The sequence below is a fragment of the Brassica napus genome, assembly GCF_020379485.1.
Source record: "Brassica napus cultivar Da-Ae chromosome C7 unlocalized genomic scaffold, Da-Ae chrC07_Random_34, whole genome shotgun sequence".
Lineage (NCBI taxonomy): Eukaryota > Viridiplantae > Streptophyta > Magnoliopsida > Brassicales > Brassicaceae > Brassica > Brassica napus.
Genome location: NW_026014346.1, coordinates 21,068 through 42,190, shown reverse-complemented (window position 1 = coordinate 42,190; position 21,123 = coordinate 21,068). Strand labels below are relative to the sequence as shown.

The 21,123-nt window shown below is 34.3% G+C and overlaps 2 pseudogenes; both read left to right on the top strand.

Moving 5' to 3' along the window:
* The first annotated feature begins 257 nt into the window (after positions 1-257).
* LOC125594994 lies at positions 258-5,473 on the top strand (annotated as a pseudogene).
* Positions 5,474-13,403: 7,930 nt separating this feature from the next.
* LOC125594992 lies at positions 13,404-20,820 on the top strand (annotated as a pseudogene).
* Positions 20,821-21,123: the final 303 nt, after the last annotated feature.

Sequence of the window (21,123 nt, the reverse complement as noted above, 5' to 3'; positions counted from 1 at the left end):
TGGGATAGGGCGGAAGCCCGCTGGGCGTCAACCAAGGGTTGACATGGGGAAACCGCTTTTAGATTACTTATTTAGTTTCATGTTGATGTGCATTTTTTCTGTGTTAGTGTAAGATTATCATTGTGTGATGTTGGGTTTGAATACAAATGTGTCCTGCAAATATAGGTTTGTTCATATGTATGTCCATTATATAATTATTCACTCCTTCTATTCCTTAAATATAAAACAAACGAAAACAAAAATTACTGCAATCCCAAGTCAATTAAATTAAGTCTCCATTCAACATAACCTACTTTTTGTAAAGTTCTACGAGAAAAATGATGAGGCTGCAGCCAGGATGAAGCTTCCTGAGAAGATTGATCTCTTTGCTGTGAAATTTCAAGTGTGACCTCATCAATTTTGATGTAGAGACATTGATATCGATCACTACTTTCCTTGAAGATGCTTCTGTTCTTCCTTTGCCTTTTTCCTTCTTTGAATAGAATGGTAGAGCATTCAACCTTGACCGGTGAAATTATTTTCCACAAAGTCTCTCTCAGTCCCCCGATGGAGTCAACGTTTTATGTCGCTTTGTTCAATTACACAAAAAGCGTAATTGCTCCACAAATCTCTGTACCAAGCTCACTGATCCTTTCTCCACTACCACACAAATGGATTTATCTATTTTCCTTAACATGGTTGCTGCTGCAATAGGCTTCTTCTTCATTTTACGAAAAATCAGATCCCATCAAGAAAACAAAGAATTCGATTTGTCTTCTTTGTCTACTTCATCACCACCATCTTCTTTAACTATTTTGTCAGTTCCTCGATCTGTCTATTGGTCTTCTTTGTCTCCATCATCACCACCATCTTCTTTATCTATTTCATCAGCTCCTCGACCTTCTTCCTCTCAAGTCTGGATACACGATGTCTTTCTGAGCTTCCGGGGGGAAGATGTCCGCAATAACTTTCTTAGTCACATTCAAAAGGAGTTAAAAGAAAGGGAATCACATATTTCAACGATAATGGGATCAAGAGAGGAGAATCCATCGCTCCCGAACTCATACGGGGGATTAGAGGATCTAAGATTGTGATCGTCTTGCTCTCAAGGAACTATGGTTCTTCAAAGTGGTGTCTTGAGGAGTTGGTGGAGATCATGAAGTGCAGGGAAGAGCTGAAGCAAACTGTGATGGCTATTTTCTGTAAAGTAGATCCATCTGATGTAAAGAAGCTGACCGGAGACTTTGGCAAGGTTTTCAGAAAAACGTGTGAGGGTCAAGCTAAGGAGGACATTTGGAGATGGAAACAAGCTTTGGAGAAGGTGGCCACAATAGCTGGTTACCATCCAAGCAACTGGTTTTGTCCCCATGCTTTTTACTTGCTATCTTTTACATACATCCAAAATATAATATGTATTGAGAAATACAAAATTCAAAGAAAAAAAAAACAGTTTCGATATAACATGATTTAATAAATGGTTTCAAAAACATCACAGAGGTTATGTTTACGAGTGATCTCCTTCTAAAATTATAGAAGCGTAAGAAGTTATTGCATTTTTTAAAAAAAATTAGGGTATCGGTGATAATTTAAGAAAACAAAATGTGAAATGTTTTTAGTTAACAAAATGTGAAAGTTTGTTAGTTCGTTTTTTATTGAAAGTTTGTTATATATGTACAAATAATTTGCTTAATTTTTATACAACTTTAAATAAAAAAAACCTTGATCATTTATTTGTCAATTTTGTTTTTGATTATGAATTGTAAATTTTCAAATGATGTCTTCATCTTTGTGTATTATCTTTTCTCTTGTTAGGGATGATGAAGCATCAATGGTCGAAGAAATCGCCACTAATGTTTCGAATGACCTAATTAATTTTGTGATATCAAGTGATTTCGAAGGTTTTGCTGGGATGGAAGCTCATATGAAAAAGATGGAGCCGTTCTTACTCTTAGGCTCCAATGAAGTGAGGATAATAGGGATTTGGGGTCCTTCTGGAATTGGTAAGAGCACCATCGCCAGAGTTCTATTTAGCCAGCACTCTCATGAGTTCCAGCTTAGTGTCTTCATGGAGAATATCAAAAGACGTTGTCCAAGACCTTGTTCTGATGAATATAGCGCGAAACTGAAATTACAGGAAGAGTTCTTATCTAAAATAATCAACCAGGAGGATGTCAAGATTCATCATTTAGGAGTTGCGCCAGACAGGTTAAAAGACAAGAGAGTGCTTGTCGTTCTCGATGATGTAGACCATTTAATGCAACTAGATGCCATGGCAAAAGACCATAGCTGGTTTGGTCCTGGAAGTCGGATTATTGTCACAACACAAGATAAAAAAATCTTGACTGCACATGGGATTAACCATATTTACAAGGTTGAGTATCCAGGTTTCAGTGATGCTTTTGAAATCTTCTGCATGTATGCTTTTGGTCAAAAGTCCCCATACGATGGCTTCGAGAAACTTGCTTGGGAAGTTAAAGAATTTGCCGGTAATCTCCCTCTGGGACTAAAGGTAATGGGATCTTATTTCAAAGGAATGCTCAAGCATGAGTGGGAAGAGGAACTACCAAGGTTAAGTGCTAGACTTGATGGAGAAATAGAAAGTAGTTTAAAGTTACGTTATGATGCCTTATCTGTTGATACTCAAGATTTATTTCTTCACTTAGCTTGCTTTTTCAACAATGAGCGGATTGAGAAAGTGGAAGAGTATCTTGCAAGGAATATTGTCGGTGTGAAAGGTCAGCTCCGTGTCTTAGCTGAGAAATCTTTCATATCCATTGTTGGGGGATATATAAAGATCCATGATTTGCTTGCACGTTTGGGTAGAGAAATTGTTCGTAAACAATCCATTCACGAACCTGGGCAGCGTCAGTTTTTGGCTGATGTTGGAGATATATGCCAAGTACTACAAAATGATACACTAGTAAGTTTTTCCTATTAGTCATTCAATGCGTTTCTCCCTACAAAATTTTATAGGAAAATCATTGGGTTCTTTTGCAGGGTAGTCGAAGTGTTATAGGCATAGATTTGAAGCTTTTAGAGTTGGAGACAGAGTTGAAAATAAGTGAAAGGGCCTTTGAAAGAATGTCCAATGTTCAATTCTTAAGACTTTTGCTTTCTGATTCTGATTCTGATTCTGGTTCTGACTATGGACGTCCCAAACAGACATGTCATCACAGCATAGATCTAATGACATGTCTGCCTCCAAATCTTAAACTTTTGCATTGGGATTTTTTTCCGATGACATGTCTGCCTTCTAATTTTATTTCGGAGTTCCTGGTGGAAATAGCCTTGCGTAAAAGCAACTATCTTGAGAAATTGTGGGAAGGAAATAAAGTAAGTAAACATATTTATATATCTAAGACTTTGTGTTACTTCAGTATTATTGGACTGTCTTCTTTTTATTGATGTTTTTCTTTTCTGTACAGACGATTAGAAATCTCAAATGGATGTATTTGTCGGATTCCAAAAATCTAAAGGAGCTTCCTGATCTCTCAACTGCCACTAGTCTCCAAGAATTGAATCTTCATGGTTGCTCAAATCTAGCGGAGCTCCCTTTTTCTATTGGAAATGTTATCAGTCTCCGAAGATTAAATCTTAGTCATTGTTCAAGTCTAGTAAGGATCCCCTCTTTTATTTGGAATCTAATTAATCTTGGAAGATTGGATATTAGTCATTGCTCAAGTCTAGTGAGACTTCCATCTTCTTCTGGGAATGCTATAATTAAACTCAAAGTATTGGATCTTAGTGGTTGTACAAGTCTGATGGAACTCCCCTCTTCTATGGAAAATGCCACTGATCTCGAGGAATTGAATCTCACGGGATGCTTACGTCTAGCTAAGCTCCCATCCTCTATTGGTAATCTCAAGAAATTGTATCTCAAAGATTGCTCAAGTTTGGTGGAGCTTCCATCTTCTGTTAGAAATTCCATTAATCTCAAGGATTTTACTTTTAATGGTTGCTCAAATCTTGTGGAGCTCCCTTTCTATCTTGGTAATGCCACTGATCTCAAAAAAATTGATTTGAGTGGATGCTCAAGTCTACAGGAGCTTCCCTCTTCTATTGGAAATATGACTAATCTCATGCATCTGTATCTCGATGAATGCTCAAGTCTACTGGAGCTCCCCTCTTCTATTGGAAATATGACTAGTCTCTTGTATTTGTATCTCAATGAATGCTCAAGTCTGGTGGAACTCCCGTCTTCTATTGGAAATATAAATAATCTCATGAAGTTACATCTTAATGGATGCTCAAGTCTTGTGGAACTCCCATCTTCTATTGGAAATATGAATAATCTCGGGAACTTGTACCTTAATGGATGCTCAAGTCTTGTGGAACTCCCATCTTCTATTGGAAATATAAATCATCTCAGGAAGTTGTCTCTTAATGGATGCTCAAGTCTTGTAGAACTCCCATCTTCTATTGGACATATGAATCATCTCAGGAAGTTGTATCTCGAAAGATGCTCAAAGCTAAGGGCCCTTCCCATCAACATCAACATGAAATCTCTTGGTAAACTTTTTCTCACTGACTGCTCGTCATTGAAATGCGTTCCGGAGATTTCCACAAACATCAGCGTTCTAAAGCTCACTGGAACTTCAATAGAAGAATTACCTCGATCAATAATGTCATGGCCTCGTCTTCGTGAGTTACACTTGAGCGACACAAGAATACAAGAAATTGCTCCATGGGTCAAGGAAAGGTCTAGTCTACGTGAACTTGTAATCAAGGGATGCACGAAGCTGGTTTCTCTTCCGCAGCTTCCGGACTCCTTAAAGTTCCTCGTCGCAGACAATTGTGGGTCCCTCGAGAGACTGGATTGCTCTTTTTACAAGACAAAGTTTCATGGGCTCAGCTTTGTTAACTGCTTTGGACTGAATCAAGAAGCAAGAGAGATTATCATCAACACATGGACAAGAGACTTTGCAATTTTTCCAGGAGAAACAGTGCCTACATATTTCAATTACCGAGCCACCAGGAGTTCCCTGTCAATGACGTGGAATGGATTAGATACACAGTACTTTCCTACATCCTTGAGATTTAAAGCTTGCCTCTTGCTGGTTTATAAGGGTGACGTTGATGCTGATGATTGGTGCTGGCCTGATATATCATATTGCATCAAGGACAAACTGAATAGTGTTAAATCTGGTTACGCAGCTTATGCTGATTTATGGCACCGCTCTTCTCCAACTTCAAAGGAGCATCTGCTGGTATTCAAAATTGAAGAAAAAGTGGGCTCCCCCGAATTAGCCTTTGAGTTCAGATCCCATGACAAAAATTGGGAGATTGAGGAATGCGGGCTACGTCCTCTGGAAAGTTGGAAACAATTGCTTTGGAATCCTTGGCTCCCTCATGTTCATGGAAGCTGAGAAAAAAAAACAAATCACATTTTCATTAATAACTTGTAACAAAAAAAAATCTTCCTTGCAAGATCTTTAGCACTCTCAGATATAGAAGGCCATGGTTGGCTCTCAAAAATCAATTTCTCCTTTTATAATCTCATCAAATATTCCCTTCTCGGTTTCTACATTGTAACAAAAACAGTATCATAAAACATATAAATTACATAGTTAAATGGATAAAACAATCAAATAATATTTTAGCTTTACATTACCTGCCTAAAAAGGAAAGAAAGATGAATAGAATAATCCCTGCACTCCAGTTACTAACCTCCTTCCTGTAACTTCGTCTTGTTAGCTTCCTCTTGAGTATTGATTTGCATGCGTATGGGTTCCCTGTTGAATTCTCGTTGCAAGTGTAGGTTATACCGAACTGGCCTCGACCTAGCTAGTTCAAATGACCTAATGTGGAGTTTCTTGATTTCTTTAAAGGTTTTGCCAAGAAGTGTCTCTGTTTCTCGAAGATCGATGGATTTCAATGGTGTTAAAACCTGCTTCTCTTAGATTTGCTGATTAACGGGTTTGGATTCTTGTTGTTGCGGTGGGTGGTGATTGTTGGGTTCCTCTTTCCCCAACAGTGATGATGATGATTCGTCTGAGTCGTAGTGGGAGAGAAGAGAGAAGATACTTGTATTTTCCGTTAATATTCAGCAGTCATTAATGGTGATATTCCATTTTCAAGCATCTTGATTAGGCCTGTTCAATATGGTAAAACCGAACCGTACCGAACCGAACCGAAATAGACAATATGGTTTGGTTTTGGTATATACCATATAAACCGAATGGATATAATTTTATAAAAACCGTATGATTTAGATATGGTTTGGTATATAACCGAATAAACCGAACAAAACCGATTAAAAGTAGAAACATGTAAATATGTATCTATTTTATAACAATACATGAAAATCTATTTGTTATATATGTTAAATTTGTGTTAATAACTATTACCATAATGTTATAGTAATAAAGAACCTTATATAATTTGTAAAACACTTGAACTATAATTAAATAACAATACATCGCAATTCAGACATCCTATTTTCTAAGTTTTTTTTTATCTTTTTGCTTTATTTTAGTATTCACTAAATTAATATGAAGATGAAAAATTTGATGAAAAATAATTAATGGAAAATTTTCACAACTTTTTTCTTATCTATAAACAAACAGAGTTTCGTGTTCAATCGAAAAAACATGACTTTAATGAACACCAAATATGAAAGAGTGAAAAAACTTTTCTTTCATGTTTCTGTTTTGTTTCATACTTTTATTTTCAAAATTTCAGGCTCTGATTTTAATTATAAATTTGATGATTTTATTTGATGGTAGAAGCATTTTTACGTTTTTGTTCATTTATTTGAACATATAATATATTTCTAATAAATGATTGTGTTGACAATATGACTCTAAAATTCATTTTATATGATCTCAAACTAAATAATTATGTTTTTTGGTATAAAATCGAATAAACCGAAAACCGACGGTATATAAACCGAACCGAACCGAATTAAATATGGATTTCGAATGGTAGTTATATTTTACTAACCAAAAAAAAACCGAACCGAAACCGAACCGATATCCGAATTGAACACCCCTAATCTTGATGCTTCAAAAGTTCAAATAAACGACATTATAATAAACTTTAAATTAAGAAATAGCTGTAACGTATGTATGATCTTATTCTTTGTGTGTGCAAATGCATGCCAACAATTTACAAATAGACTATTATCTGTCTCCAACATTAGCCCTGTTCTTTTGTCAACGGCGGCGTCAGCAGCAGCGTCTAGAAAAATAACCTTAACAGAGAACAAAATAATCATGGAAGAAATAGAAATAACCGCCAGAAACGATCGCCGGTGCTATCCAAGGTTTCTCTAATGGACGCCATTATTTTCAGCGTCATCTTATGTGTGTAATATGTCTTTCGCGTCTTAATCAAGCGATACTTGATAACTCCGTCTTTATCTTTTCCGTTTTGCTCGTTGTTTTTCTCGACGCTGCCGCCGCTGTTGATAAAAAAAACAGGGCTAATATCAGAATCTTAAGAAAACATACTACAAGTAGAAGAAGAAAACTGACTACAAATACTTTGTTAGACCTACTTTCTTGGCAATGGAGTTGAAGCCGAGGATGAAGCTTCCTATAGAAGATTGATCTCTTTGCTGTGAAATATCAAGTGTGAACTCATTAACTTTGATGTATTGACAAAGGATTAAGCTTCCTATAGTGGACATTGATTTCGATTATTATTTCCTTGAAGTTGCTTCTGCTATTCATTGCTTTTTTTAGTTTTTTGTACTTAAAATAGGATGCCACAACGCACTGTTTAGGCACTGTGCTTTTTATTTACCACAAAGTCTCTCTCAGTCAACGGAGTCAACTTTATATGTCGCTTTGTTCAATAAAAGCATCTTTGTTTCACTCATTGCTCCACAAATGTCTGTAGCAAGCTCATTGATCCGTTTTCTCCAGCACACAAATGGATTTCTCTCTTTTCCTTAACATCGTTGCTGCTGCATTAGGCTTCTTCTTGATTTTTCGAAAACTCAGATCCCATCATGAAAACGAAGAATCTGATTCTTCTTCTTTGTCTACTTCATCAACTCCATCTGCTTTGTCTCCTTCATCGGCTTCTCCATCTTCTTCCTCTCATGTCTGGATGTACGATGTCTTTCCGAGCTTCCGCGGGGAAGATGTCCGCTACAACTTTCTCAGTCACATTAAAAAGGAGTTCAAAAGAAAGACAATCACATTTTTCAATGACAACGGGATCGAGAGAGGAGAATCCATCGCTCCTGAACTCATACGGGGGATTAGAGGATCTAAGATTGCGATCGTCTTGCTCTCGAGGAACTACGCTTCTTCAAAGTGGTGTCTTGAGGAGTTGGTGGAGATTATGAAGTGCAGGCAGAGGCGTGCTTATGTATATTTAAAAAGGCATTTGAAAAACCTGGGCCCCAAATAATTATACAATTTTAGGGGCCCCGAAATCTTGAAAGTCTGTCGAGGTTTCTCTGCACTTATGGTCAGTAACCATGTTCAAATCTTTGTGTGATTATAAGTTTTGAACATGAGCTTTTATAGAAAGAAATCCATATTCTAAATAAATATTAGATACAAATCAGTAAAAAGATCTGACTCGCAAATCAAAACGAAATCAGGTCAAGATCAAGTTTAATAGGTTTAAATAATAATGTTTTAGAGTAAACTTTCTCAAAGTACCATAAATAAGAATATTTAGATATTTTTCTCATCATATTATATCTGTCTTTCACTAAAAAAATTGGTACATCATATTTTAGTCGTCTGGGAGACTTCCTGTAAGTCGTCTACCGCATTATATTTTAGACGACTAATAGGTAAGTCGTCCCAGAAGTCTTCCAGATTTGAAAAACCTGCATATCCAAATCTAGATCTGAAAAACCTGCATATCAAAAAACGTTTAAATAGCTTAAAAATAGAGAAAATGAGTGGAATATTAGATAAATCTACCTTTATAGAACACACAAAAATACATATCTAAAATTAATAGATCTACATTTAAATGAGTGAAAGATGAGAACCATCTGATTAAAAACCTGCAAAAAAAAAGATAGATTAGTAAGAAAGACATGAGACAAAACTGAAAAATTCATATAAAATTTGGTATTTTCAAGTCAAAGAGATTAGATTGGGTTTGGAGAGTTTTAGTTTGAAAAAAAAGTGAGAACTTTATACAACAGGAAGTTACTAAATGAAGAAAAATGAGACATGAAAACTTACCAAAACGCTCAGATCTGTTATGAAAGGGTGACTTCGTCAGAAGACTTCCAGGAAGTCCAGACAACTTCCGGGAAGTCGCCTGGAAGACTTCCTGAAAGTCGTCTAGCGCATTATATTTTAGATGACTAACAGGTAAGTCGTCCCAGAAGTCTTCCAGATCTGAAAAAAACATGCATATCAAATCCAGATTTGAGAAACCTGCATATAAAAAAAACGTTCAAATGGCTTAAAAACAGAGAAAATAAGTGGAATATAATACATATCTAAAATTAATAGATCTACCTTTAAATGAGTGGAAGATGAGAACCATCTGACTAAAAACTGGCAAAAAAAGATAGATTAGTGAGAAAGACATGAGATAAAACTGAAAAATTCATATAAAGTTTGGTGTTTTCAAGTCAAAGAGATTAAAGTGGGTTTGGAGAGTTTTAGTTTTGGAAAAAAAGTAATACCTTTATACAACAGGAAGCTACCAAATGAAAAATAATTAGACATAAAAACTTACCAAAACGCTCAGATCTGTTATGAAAGGGAGACTTCGTCAGAAGACTTCCTGGAAGTCGTATGGAAGACTTCCTGAAAGTCGTCTGGAAGACTTCCTGAAAGTCGTCTAGCGCATTATATTTTAGACGACTAACAGGTAAGTCGTCCCAGAAGTTTTCTAGATCTGAAAAACCTGCATATCCAAATCCAGATCTGAAAAACATGCATATCCAAAAATATTCAAATGGCTTAAAAACAGAGAATATGAGTGAAAGATTAGATAAATCTACCTTTATAGAACACACAAAAATACATATCTAAAATTGATAGATCTACCTTTAAATGAGTGGAATATGAGAATCATGTTGTGATGAAAAACCTGCAAAAACAAGATAAATTAGTGAGAAAGACATGAGACAAAACAATAAATTGATATAAAGCTTAGTGTTTATAAGTTCAAAGAGATTAGAGAGAGGTTGAAGAGTTTTAGAATGATGAACATTACATTTTTGTTGCAACCATTTGAGAGGAGGAGAGAGAATGTGTAAATTTTTCTTTATATAGGGAGACAAAAAAATCTAATTAGGTTAAAATATTTTTGATTCAGACGACTTCCTAGACGACTTATTTGTAAGTCGCCCAGAAGACTTTAAATTTTTAGCGGGAAACTAAAATAGAAGACTTCGCAGACGACTTACTTGTCGTCTAGTTAAATTATTTAAGCGGGAAAATAATTTTTTTTTTAATTTTAGGCTGGAATATTTGAACGACTTACATGTAAGTCGTCCAGCTAAAATTATTCACCAGACGACTTCTATGTAGAAGTCGTCTAGACCCTAAATATAACCCCTAAACTTAATTAACTAACTAAACACTTCATAAAATCAAATTAAACTTCAAAAGTGTTTACTATACACAAAAATAAATACTTATAGGTAAAAATTTAATTTTTCAAAAAAACATTCAAGCTTTCCAAAATTCAACCCTAAGAATACATACAATACTACAACATATGTTGTCAAACCCTAGAACAAAGAATACCATGATTCACTACCTACATTCATCTATGTTGAAAACAATTCAGTTTTATAATATTTTAATTTATATCACTTAAAACTGTTTATAATTACATGATTTTAATTTTTTCGCTTATCAAAATATTTTTTAGAAAATTTATAAATTATTTTTAAGACCTGCTACACCAGTTGACTTACTTGGAAGTCGTCTAGAAGACTTCTAGCATCTCAGACGACTCAGACGACTTACTGGGGCTATATTCCTAAAAATGGCTTCTGTTTTTTTGTTTGGTCACAAGGGGCTGGCTGTAATTTCACAAAACTTTTATGTTAGTTTTGCATTTGATTCAACTTTGGGTATAGATTTGTATTTAAAATCAAGTTGTAAGTCATATTTGAAAAATCTCTGATTGCAAATATAATAAATATTAATAATATTGCAAATAAAATTAAAATTTGAAATTATATGTAATATTGTAATATTAAACTAGAGAAAAAGACAAAAATAGCACTAAATCAAGTTTATGTTCCCAAACTAGCACTCAAGGTCAAAAGTCACAAAAATAGCACTTAATGTTTTATCAAAAGTCACAAACTTAGGGTTTAGAGTTAAAGGGTGGGGTTTAGGATTTAGGGTTTAGGGTTTAGAGTTTAGGGTTTAGGGTTTAGATTTTAGGGTTTAGGGTTTAGGGTTTAGGGTTTAGGGTTTAGAGTTTAGGGTTTAGGGTTTATGGTTTAGAGTTTAGGGTTTAGAGTTTAGGGTTTAGAGTTTAGGGTTTAGGGTTTAGAGTTTAGGGTTTAGGGTTTAGAGTTGAGAAATGAGGTTTTGGGGATAAGATTTTAAATTTTGAAAAATAAAAAAATTAAAATTTTCAAAGGATAAACTTAGAAATGTGCTATTTTGGTCATTTTAGTTTTTGAGTGCTATTTTTGTGATATAAACTTAGAAAGATGCTATTTTGGAGATTTGCCCATTAAACTATACTATATAAATATGAAAAATAAAATAGACTCACGAAAAAAAGAAAAATTATAACATAAAAAAAAAAAGACAAAGAAAATGATACGGAAACGATACCAATTGATTTAAAGAAAGATGACGTCGGCAGAGTGAAAAATTGGAGTGATAGAGGTGTTGATTATATAGATGGAAGTGATTAAAACATGATGACCTTTGATTTGCGTCCATCTTTATTAAAAGAAGAGAAGCAGAGACCTGAAAGAAGAAGAAAAAAGATTTTTACCAGTTGACTGTATGGTTAATTCGCTGTATAACCAATTTCTGAGTAGAAACTAAGAATATGTCAATGATTTTGACATAATTAAGTTACTAATATTTAGTCTTCATTTCAACTGGTTATACCCCATCTTCTATAAGTAGCCGGTCAAAGAAGGGGAAAAGTGGATAATGTCATCGTTAAAAGATATGGACATTAGAGAAACACCATTATTATTATCATATCATATCATGTAATGCTAACAACGTTACACATTTAAAAATAATGGCTTAAAACAGATGGTGCCATCTTAGTTGAAGAAGACATGAATTTGCGCCATCTAAGACCACACTGATTGTGTCTCAAATAGTATAGTGGCGAAGAGTTCATCTTCTTCATCATTTTTTCCTTTTCCAGACATGGTGATCATACACATTCATCTCTTCTATTACCATATAGACTCGATGAGTTACAGCTCTTCTTTTATGACACGTCTATATATTTACTGTGTCGGCCGCCGTAGTCATTTCTTACAACCGGATTTGTTTAATAATCCATGATGCAATAATTCTAACATGTTTTGCAAGATTCAAAATGAGAACAAATTATAAAAACAGAGATATTGTTGTAAGAAAGAAGGATAAAAATGAAAAAGAAGAAAGTTAACAGAAAATAAAAAATGGTGGTGTCCGTTGTTTTGAAGAGTATTTTAGCAAATAAGATAAAAAATTATGTTGAATATCATAGTTTATTTTTTTCTTAGCTAGATAGTGAAGAACTTTTTTTGTAGGTTGTCATAAAGTGCAATTTTCCTTGATTGTAAAGGTAGTTTGACATATATTATAAAAAATACATTGAATATTGTGGTCAATGTTTTTGGGGTTAGACTGATTTATAATATATTTTTTGGTTCATTGCGTGCAATTTCCCATAGTTTTTGTCGGTGACAAACTTTTCGTGTCAGTTACTCAACTATAGTATACATTAAGATAGGTGATACAATTTTTTTAATTCAGTATTAGTAATTATTAACAGATATATAATATATAATTTATCATGTAAAATAAGTTCGTTACTAAAAATTAAGTTAACAAATAAAACAACACATATAGCATGTAACAATCGTTATTGTAGGTTGTTAATAATTGATGTATCATCTAAAATATGTATTAGTTGTTAACATAGGTATTAGCTGAAACATATAATAATTGATGTATCATGTAACAGATAGTTACTAAAATTTAAGTTATGGAGTAAAACAATACATGTAGCATGTAACAATCGTAGGTTGTTAATAATTGATATATCATTTAAAATATGCGTTAGCTGTTAATATAAGTATTAGCTGAAACTTCACATACAACACATAACACATCATGACCCACTTTAAAAAAGCTTCTCTCTTTATGGGTTTCTAAACTTTGGAAAAGATTTTTTCAATTGCTCTAACTCTAGATCCGACATGACTTTGACATACGCACCAAAATACATCCCATCTCCGATTTGCGCACACAGATCTAAAAGACCAAATCCAAGAAAATAATAGATCAAAGTTTTTAAAAGAACAATCATCCCGAAAAAATAATTAGTGGACTAATGTAATTTTTTATGCTAATGTTTATTCATTAAATTTGTCAGCGTTTCGTGTCAGTTACTCAATTATACATACGAATTTTTTATTATTATTTTTTTTGACTAACGTACGAATTTTTTTTTAATTTTATCTAGAAATATACTTGGTCCTCTCGCCACCACACAGATTGGTTATTTTTCCCTTTCATTTGCCATTCTCGCTTCTCCTGCATATGCTTCTTCATATTGTTTTTGAAAATTCAGATTCCATCAAGAAAACCAAGAAATCAGTTTTCCTTTTATCTACTTATTCCTTCAACTCCACTGTTTTGTTTTGTGATATACTATAATACTTCATTCCCGAAAAAGAAAAGCTTTTCAAAAATGAGATTTCCATCGTTTTTGAAAGAAATTAAGAAACAGAGAAAGATAGTAGAAAAGAGAAAGAAGAGGAAACCGGATGAGCTTTCAAATCCGATTGCCAAACCAGTGAGAAAGAAAATCCGATTGCAAAACCAGAGCCAAACTCAAGTCCCATCATCACCTCAGTCTTCTTTGTCTCCTTCATCACCTCCGTCTCCTGTGTCTCCATCATCACCTCCGTCTCTTTCGTCTCCTTCACCACCTCAGTCTTCGTTGTCTCCACTACCACCTCTGTCTGCTTTGTCTCCTTCATCCGCTCCATCTTCTTCCTCTCACGTCTGGTTACACGATGTCTTTCCGAGCTTCCGTGGGGAAGATGTCCGCAAAAACTTTCTTAGTCACATTAAAAAGGAGTTTAAAAGAAAGACAATCACATTTTTCAACGATAATGGGATCCAGAGAGGAGAGTCCATCGCTCCTGAACTCATACGGGGGATTAGAGGATCTAAGATCGCGGTCGTCTTGCTCTCTAAGAACTATGCTTCTTCTAAGTGGTGTCTTGAGGAGTTGGTGGAGATTATGAACTGCAGGGAGGAGCTGGGTCAAACTGTGATGGCCATTTTCTACAAAGTAGATCCATCTGATGTAAAGAAGCTGAACGGTGATTTTGGGAAGGTGTTCAGAAAAACTTGTGAGGGTAAATCTAAGGAGGACATTAGGAGGTGGAAACAAGCTTTGGAGAAGGTGGCCACAATAGCTGGTTACCATTCGTGCAACTGGTTTGTCCGCTTAACTTTTACTTGCCATCTTTCAAAATATTATATGTACGGAAAAAATACTCAAAATATCAGACAAAAATAAACAACTTTTCAGCTTACTATATACATGCCTGACCAGGCGGGGTGAACTTTTTATACTAATGTTTGTTCATTAAATGGTTTTAACATTTTGCAACATTACAATATTTATCGATTGTAAAATGACGAATACAAATGTTGGTCTCTTAAATGCATCGCTGTTGAAGAGTTAACGTATTTTAGCTCATTTTAAGAACTTCATATGCATAAACGAAAATTAAATTTTGCGGCTGACACAAATCACCAAAACTAGATAGGTAATATCGATTGTAAAATGACGAAATGGGATTAGGTTTTTTTGCTCTCGATTTGTTTAATATTGACTCTCCATAAGTGATTTCATTTTCTACCTCTATAAAATTGGGTTTTCATTCTCGTTTATGTTTCACTGATATGAGTTTGTTTTTTTAACTTGTTATGTGAATTACATAAGTGTCAGTTTAAAAATATGGACATCTGTAAAAATTAGTTACACTCCAGAAAAATATCAAAGAATCAAATTTTTGAAGAAAATCACTGGCAAACTGTATTCACAGGCTAGTGTTCAAATATAATATATCAAGTTGTTATAGAATATAAGTGCAGACCCAAAATATAAATGTCAAAACTAAGTTATTTAATTTGAATAAATAATATATAGTGTTTCCAATATTAAAAATCACTTTGATTTGAAGAAGTGTATTTATTAGATTGTCATGATCAAATAACATATAAGAAACCACTTATTTAAAAAATAATTTGTATACATAAAAGTATATACATTAGAGTAAGCATATAAATCAAAATCAATACCTTTTATTTATTTACAATCATGTTTTTGGTAAATAAATCAAAACAATCATTTTATTTACTTTATATAGTATATAATTAAACTTTAGTGATATTGACATAAATATATATAGTACTAGGGTCGGTCCGCCCTACGGGCGGGATATTAGTTAATTTGATATTCACTAAATGCTCGAGTTGAAATTTGTTTTAAGATTCAAGAATTTGGTTATTTGTTATGTCTTACTTATTAGTATGCGGTGGTATAGTTGTTTTTCGATTATTCTTGCTTTGGTATTGTATCAAATTAAGTAATTGTCCAACTCATAATTACAGATGTACAAATGTGGATTTGTGATAAAGTTTGATGACAATACTGTTTTTTTTTAATTCTTATTCATAGTGGAGTGTGCATGTCTCAGAAAGAGGCATATAACAACTTTTATGTTTTTGTGTATGGATTTTAAATATATATTGTTTTGTATAATGCATACTTGCTATACAACATTTGCTTGTAGACTAAAAAAATTGTTTTCTATATTTTTAAAAGAGAAAATATTTAGTCTAGAATATAACATGGACATATGTATTGACTATATATAGAAGTTGAGTGTTATTTTAAAATGACATATATATAGAGATTTTTCAACCATTACTTCACTGGCACAAAACATTTATAACTGTAAATACCTTCTTTTAAAAGCAAAACTAATAAAAGCGTGCACAACAAATATATTTTGATATATATTATATGCATCAAATTATAAAGGTTGGAAACATTGCAAAACTGTTTGGAGCAAAGTTTTTAACTTCACGATCTTCATCTTGACGTCAGTTCAGTGTCGGCCCTGGCCACAAGCAGAAGAAGCATGGGCTTCCAGCTGACACGATAATAAGTATTTTCCCGGTCACATATTTATAAAAAGTGACTTTAGCCTAGTGGTTCTAAGAGAAATTACCAGTTCTGAGGTGCTGCGTTCAATTACCCTTAACTGCATTCATTTATTTTGGCTCTAAAAATAAAATGGGACACGTGTCACTCCCAGAACGCACGAATTGATGACGTGGCTTCACGGGAGAGAGGCGAACATTTCTTTATATATATAGATATTTTGATATAAATATTTATTATTAACACTTCCTACTTATATGATTTTATTAACATTTGTATATTTGTTGTAACAAAAATTTAAATTGTTAAATCACAAATATTTAATGTGAGATTTTTCAATACAAATTGCAAAATTAAAATATTAAGATATCAATAATTTTTCAATGCAAATTTTGAAATTAACATATTTATATATATTTTTATATAAAATGATTCATAATCGTTAATTGTCATATATATGTTAATTATATTAGGTAATTTTGTAGCTTTTATTTAAGGAAAAAAATTGAAAATATTCTTTTGTACATTATTAATTAATTTAATAAAAAATATAATATATATTTATATGGACTAACTTATTTTTCTAAAGAATTCTAAGAATCATCATAGGATGATCGACACGTGGCTACAAAAACATGTTCTAATGCTCCATGATTAATATATTGGGGAAGTTGTGGTGTTTTGAAAATTTTAGGATTTCGGTAATAATATTCGGAAAAATGTGAATTCTTTTTTTTTCTAATCACAAAAGGTGAAAGTTTGTTAATTTAATTATTTTTATAAAAAAAAATTAAAAAAAAAATCTTAAATTTTATCATGTCTGTATCAATTTTGTTTACAATAACTATTTTATTATGTATTCATCTTTCCTCTCTTTAGGGTTGATGAAGCTGCCATGATCGAGGATATATCCACCGATGTTTTTAACAAGCTGAATAATTCTGCGCAATCGAGTGATTTCGACAATCTCGTTGGGATGAGTACTCATATGATAAAACTGAAACTGTTGCTACGCCTAGGCTCCAATGAAGTGAGGATGATAGGGTTTTGGGGTCCTTCTGGAATTGGTAAGAGTACCATCGCAAGAGTTCTATTTAGCCAATACTCTCGTGAGTTCCAGTTTAGTGTCTTTATGGAGAATATTAAAAGACGTTTTGGCAGACCTTACTATGATGAGTACAGTGCGAAACTGCAATTACAAAAAGAGTTCATGTACCAAATAATCAACCAAGAAGATATGAAGATTCAGCATTTAGGAGTTGTGGAAGACAGGTTAAAAGACAAGAGAGTGATTGCCATTCTTGATGACGTGGATCATTCAATGCAAATAGATGCCATAGCGAAAGAAGCTCGGTGGTTTGGTCCTGGAAGTCGGATAATTATCACAACACAAGATAAAAGGCTTTTAAATGCACGTAGGATTGACGATATTTACGAGGTGGAGTTTCCACCTGACGACGAGGCTCTTGAAATTTTCTGCATGTATGCTTTTGGCCAAAAGTCTCCACATGATGGATTTAAGGAACTTGCTTGGGAAGTTACAAAACTTGCCGGTAATCTCCCTTTGGGACTAAAGGTTATAGGATCTTATTTCGAAGGAAGGCCCAAGCAGGAGTGGGAAGAGGATTTACCAAGGTTAAGAAGTATACTTGATGGAGAAATAGAAAGTATTTTAAAGTTCAGTTACGATGCCTTATGCGTTGATGATCAAGATTTATTTCTTCATTTAGCTTGCTTTTTCAACGATGAAACGCTTGAAATTGTGGAAGGGTGTCTTGAAAAGAATTTTGTTGGTGTGAAAGGTCGTCTCCGTGGTTTAGCTGAGAAATCTTTCATATCCTTCGAGTGGGGATATACAGAAATCCATGATTTGTTAGCACGTTTTGGTAGAGAGATTGTTCGTAAACAATCCATTCGTGAACCTGGGCAGCGCCAGTTTTTGGTTGATGCTGGAGATATATGTCAAGTACTACGTAACGATACACTAGTAAGTTTTTCACATTAGCCGTTCACTGCATTTCTTCCTCCAAAATTTGATAAAATTCATCTTTGCTTATGTATCTTTTTTTTTTTTTTTTTGAACACACAAACTTTGCTTATGTATCTTTGGGTTCTTTTGCAGGGTAGTCGAAATGTTATAGGCATAGATTTGGACTTTTCAAAGTTGGATATGGAGTTGAAGATAAGTGACGGAGTTTTTGAAAGAATGTCCAATGTCCAATTCTTAAGAGTCAGAGACACGAAGCCATATCCTCACAGCATAGACCCCATGACATGTCTGCCCCGAAATCTAAGAATTTTGCATTGGGATTATTTTCCGCTGACATGTCTGCCTTCTAATTTTAATCCTGAGTTCCTGGTGAAAATAATATTAACTGAAAGCAACTACCTTGAGAAATTATGGGAAGGAAATAAAGTAAGTAAAAATTATACTCCCTTTGTTATTCCGTTTATTCCTGAAAGTAAGATTTTCTAAAGTATACACGTTTATTAAGAATTTAATAAATGTTTATAATTTAATTTATTTTTTATTTTATTATGCACTTTCCAATAACTTTCCACCAATGAAATTTAATCAATTTAAATATTCTCAATTAATGTTTCTCAAAAGTATAAAAAAGTACCTTAACAATATAGAAAATCTATCTTTCTGGAACAAGAAAAAAAATCTAAAACATCTTACTTTCGGAAACGGAGGTAGTATTTGTAATATTACTTATTTTATTGGAATCTATTATTTGTCTTAATGGACCGTCTTCTTTTATTGATGTTTTTCTTCCCTTTTTTTTTTTTTTTTTTTTTTTCTGTACAGACGATTAGAAATCTGAAATTGATGAATTTGACGGACTCCGAAAATCTAAAGGAGCTTCCTGATCTCTCAACTGCCACTAATCTGCAAACATTGAATCTTTTTGGTTGCTCAAGTCTAACGGAAATCCCCTTTTCTATTGGAAATGCTATCAATCTCCGGCATTTGGATCTTACAAATTGCTCAGGTCTAGTGGAGTTCCCCTCTTCTATGGAAAATGTCACTACTCTCGAGGAATTGCTTCTCACGGGATGCTCACATCTAGCTAATCTCCCACCTTGTATTGGTAATCTCAAGACGTTGTATCTCGAGAATTGCTCAAGTTTGGTGGAGCTTCCATCTTCTGTTAGAAATTCCTTGAATCTCAAGACTTTTTTGTCTAGTGGTTGCTCAAATCTTGTGGAGCTCCCTTTGTATATTCCCGTCAAGAAATTTGAATTGCGAGGATGCTCAAGTCTACGGGAGCTCCCTTCTTCTATTGGGAATATGACTAATCTTGAGGAGTTGTATCTTGGTGGATGCTCAAGTCTTGTTGAGCTCCCTTCTTCCATTGGGAATATGACTAATCTCAGGAAGTTGTCTCTTAATGGATGCATAAGTCTTGTGAAGCTCCCCTCTTCCATTGGGAATATGACTAATCTTGAGGAGTTGTATCTTGGTGGATGCTCAAGTCTTGTGAAGCTCCCCTCTTCCGTCGGGGATATGAGTAATCTCAGGAAGTTGTATCTCGAAAGTTGCTCAAACCTAACGGCCCTTCCGATCAATATCAACATGAAATCTCTTGATGAACTTGTTCTCACTGACTGCTCTTCATTGAAAATCTTTCCCGAGATTTCCACAAACATCAGCGTTCTAAAGCTCGCTGGAACTGCAATAGAAGAATTGCCTCCATCAATCATGTCATGGCCTCATCTTCGTGAGCTTACAATCAAGGGATGCACGAAGCTGGTGTCTCTTCCGCAGCTTCCGGACTCCTTAGAATTCCTAGACGCAGACAATTGTGGGTCCCTCGAAAGACTCGATTGCTCAGATTTGTTAACTGCTTTAAACTGAATCAAGAAGCAAGAGACCTTATCATCAACACATGGACGAGAGACTTTGCAACTTTGCCTGGAGAAACAGTGCCTACATATTTCACGTACCAAGCCACCGAGAGTTCCCTGTCAATGAATTGGAATGGATTAGATGCACACTACTTTCCTACATCCTTGAGATTTAAAGTTTGCCTCTTGCTGGTCTATAAGGGTGATGCTGGTTATGGGCGCTGCCCTGAAATTTCTTATTGCATCAATGACAAACTCAATGGTGTTAAACCAGCTGGTTATTCTTCTTATAGATTGGGCGATTTCTATCCAACTTTAGGGGAGCATCTGTTCATATTCGAAATTGAAGGAACTGTGAGTGCCCCCGAGTTAGTCTTTGAGTTCGGAAACAACAACAACAAAAACTGGGATATTAAAGAATGCGGGATACATCCTCAAGAAACCTTGGCTCCCTCATGTTAATGGAAGCTGTGGAAAACAAATCACATTTTCACTAAATAACTTCTCTTTAGAAAACCTTGCTTTCAAGTTGATGTGCATCTTTTGCTCTATTTTCTCTATTTGTATGCATATGTTGGGTTTGAGTACAAATGTGTCTGCGTATATATGTGTGCATATGTTGGGTTTGAGTAGAAATGGCAGTACTAAGAGCTTCCGTGAGCAGTTTTACTTCAGCTTCAGAGAGATTAGAACCAGTCCGGTGTTCAGTTCCTCTTGAGTTAATGTCGTTATCCATATTACGCAAACATGGTTTTAAGACCTTTAGTTTCCTCTTCTGATAGACTCTCTGCAATAATCTGCTATACAAAATCAGAAACACAAGCAATGATCACAGGGGCAAAACAGAAGAGAATGCTTACTTCCACAAGAGAAGTTTGTATTTTTTCTTACCTTTGGAGCTAGCTTCTTAGGCTTGCTCATTGCTCGGAATTGCCTCATCAGAGATAACGCAGCATTATCAATAGG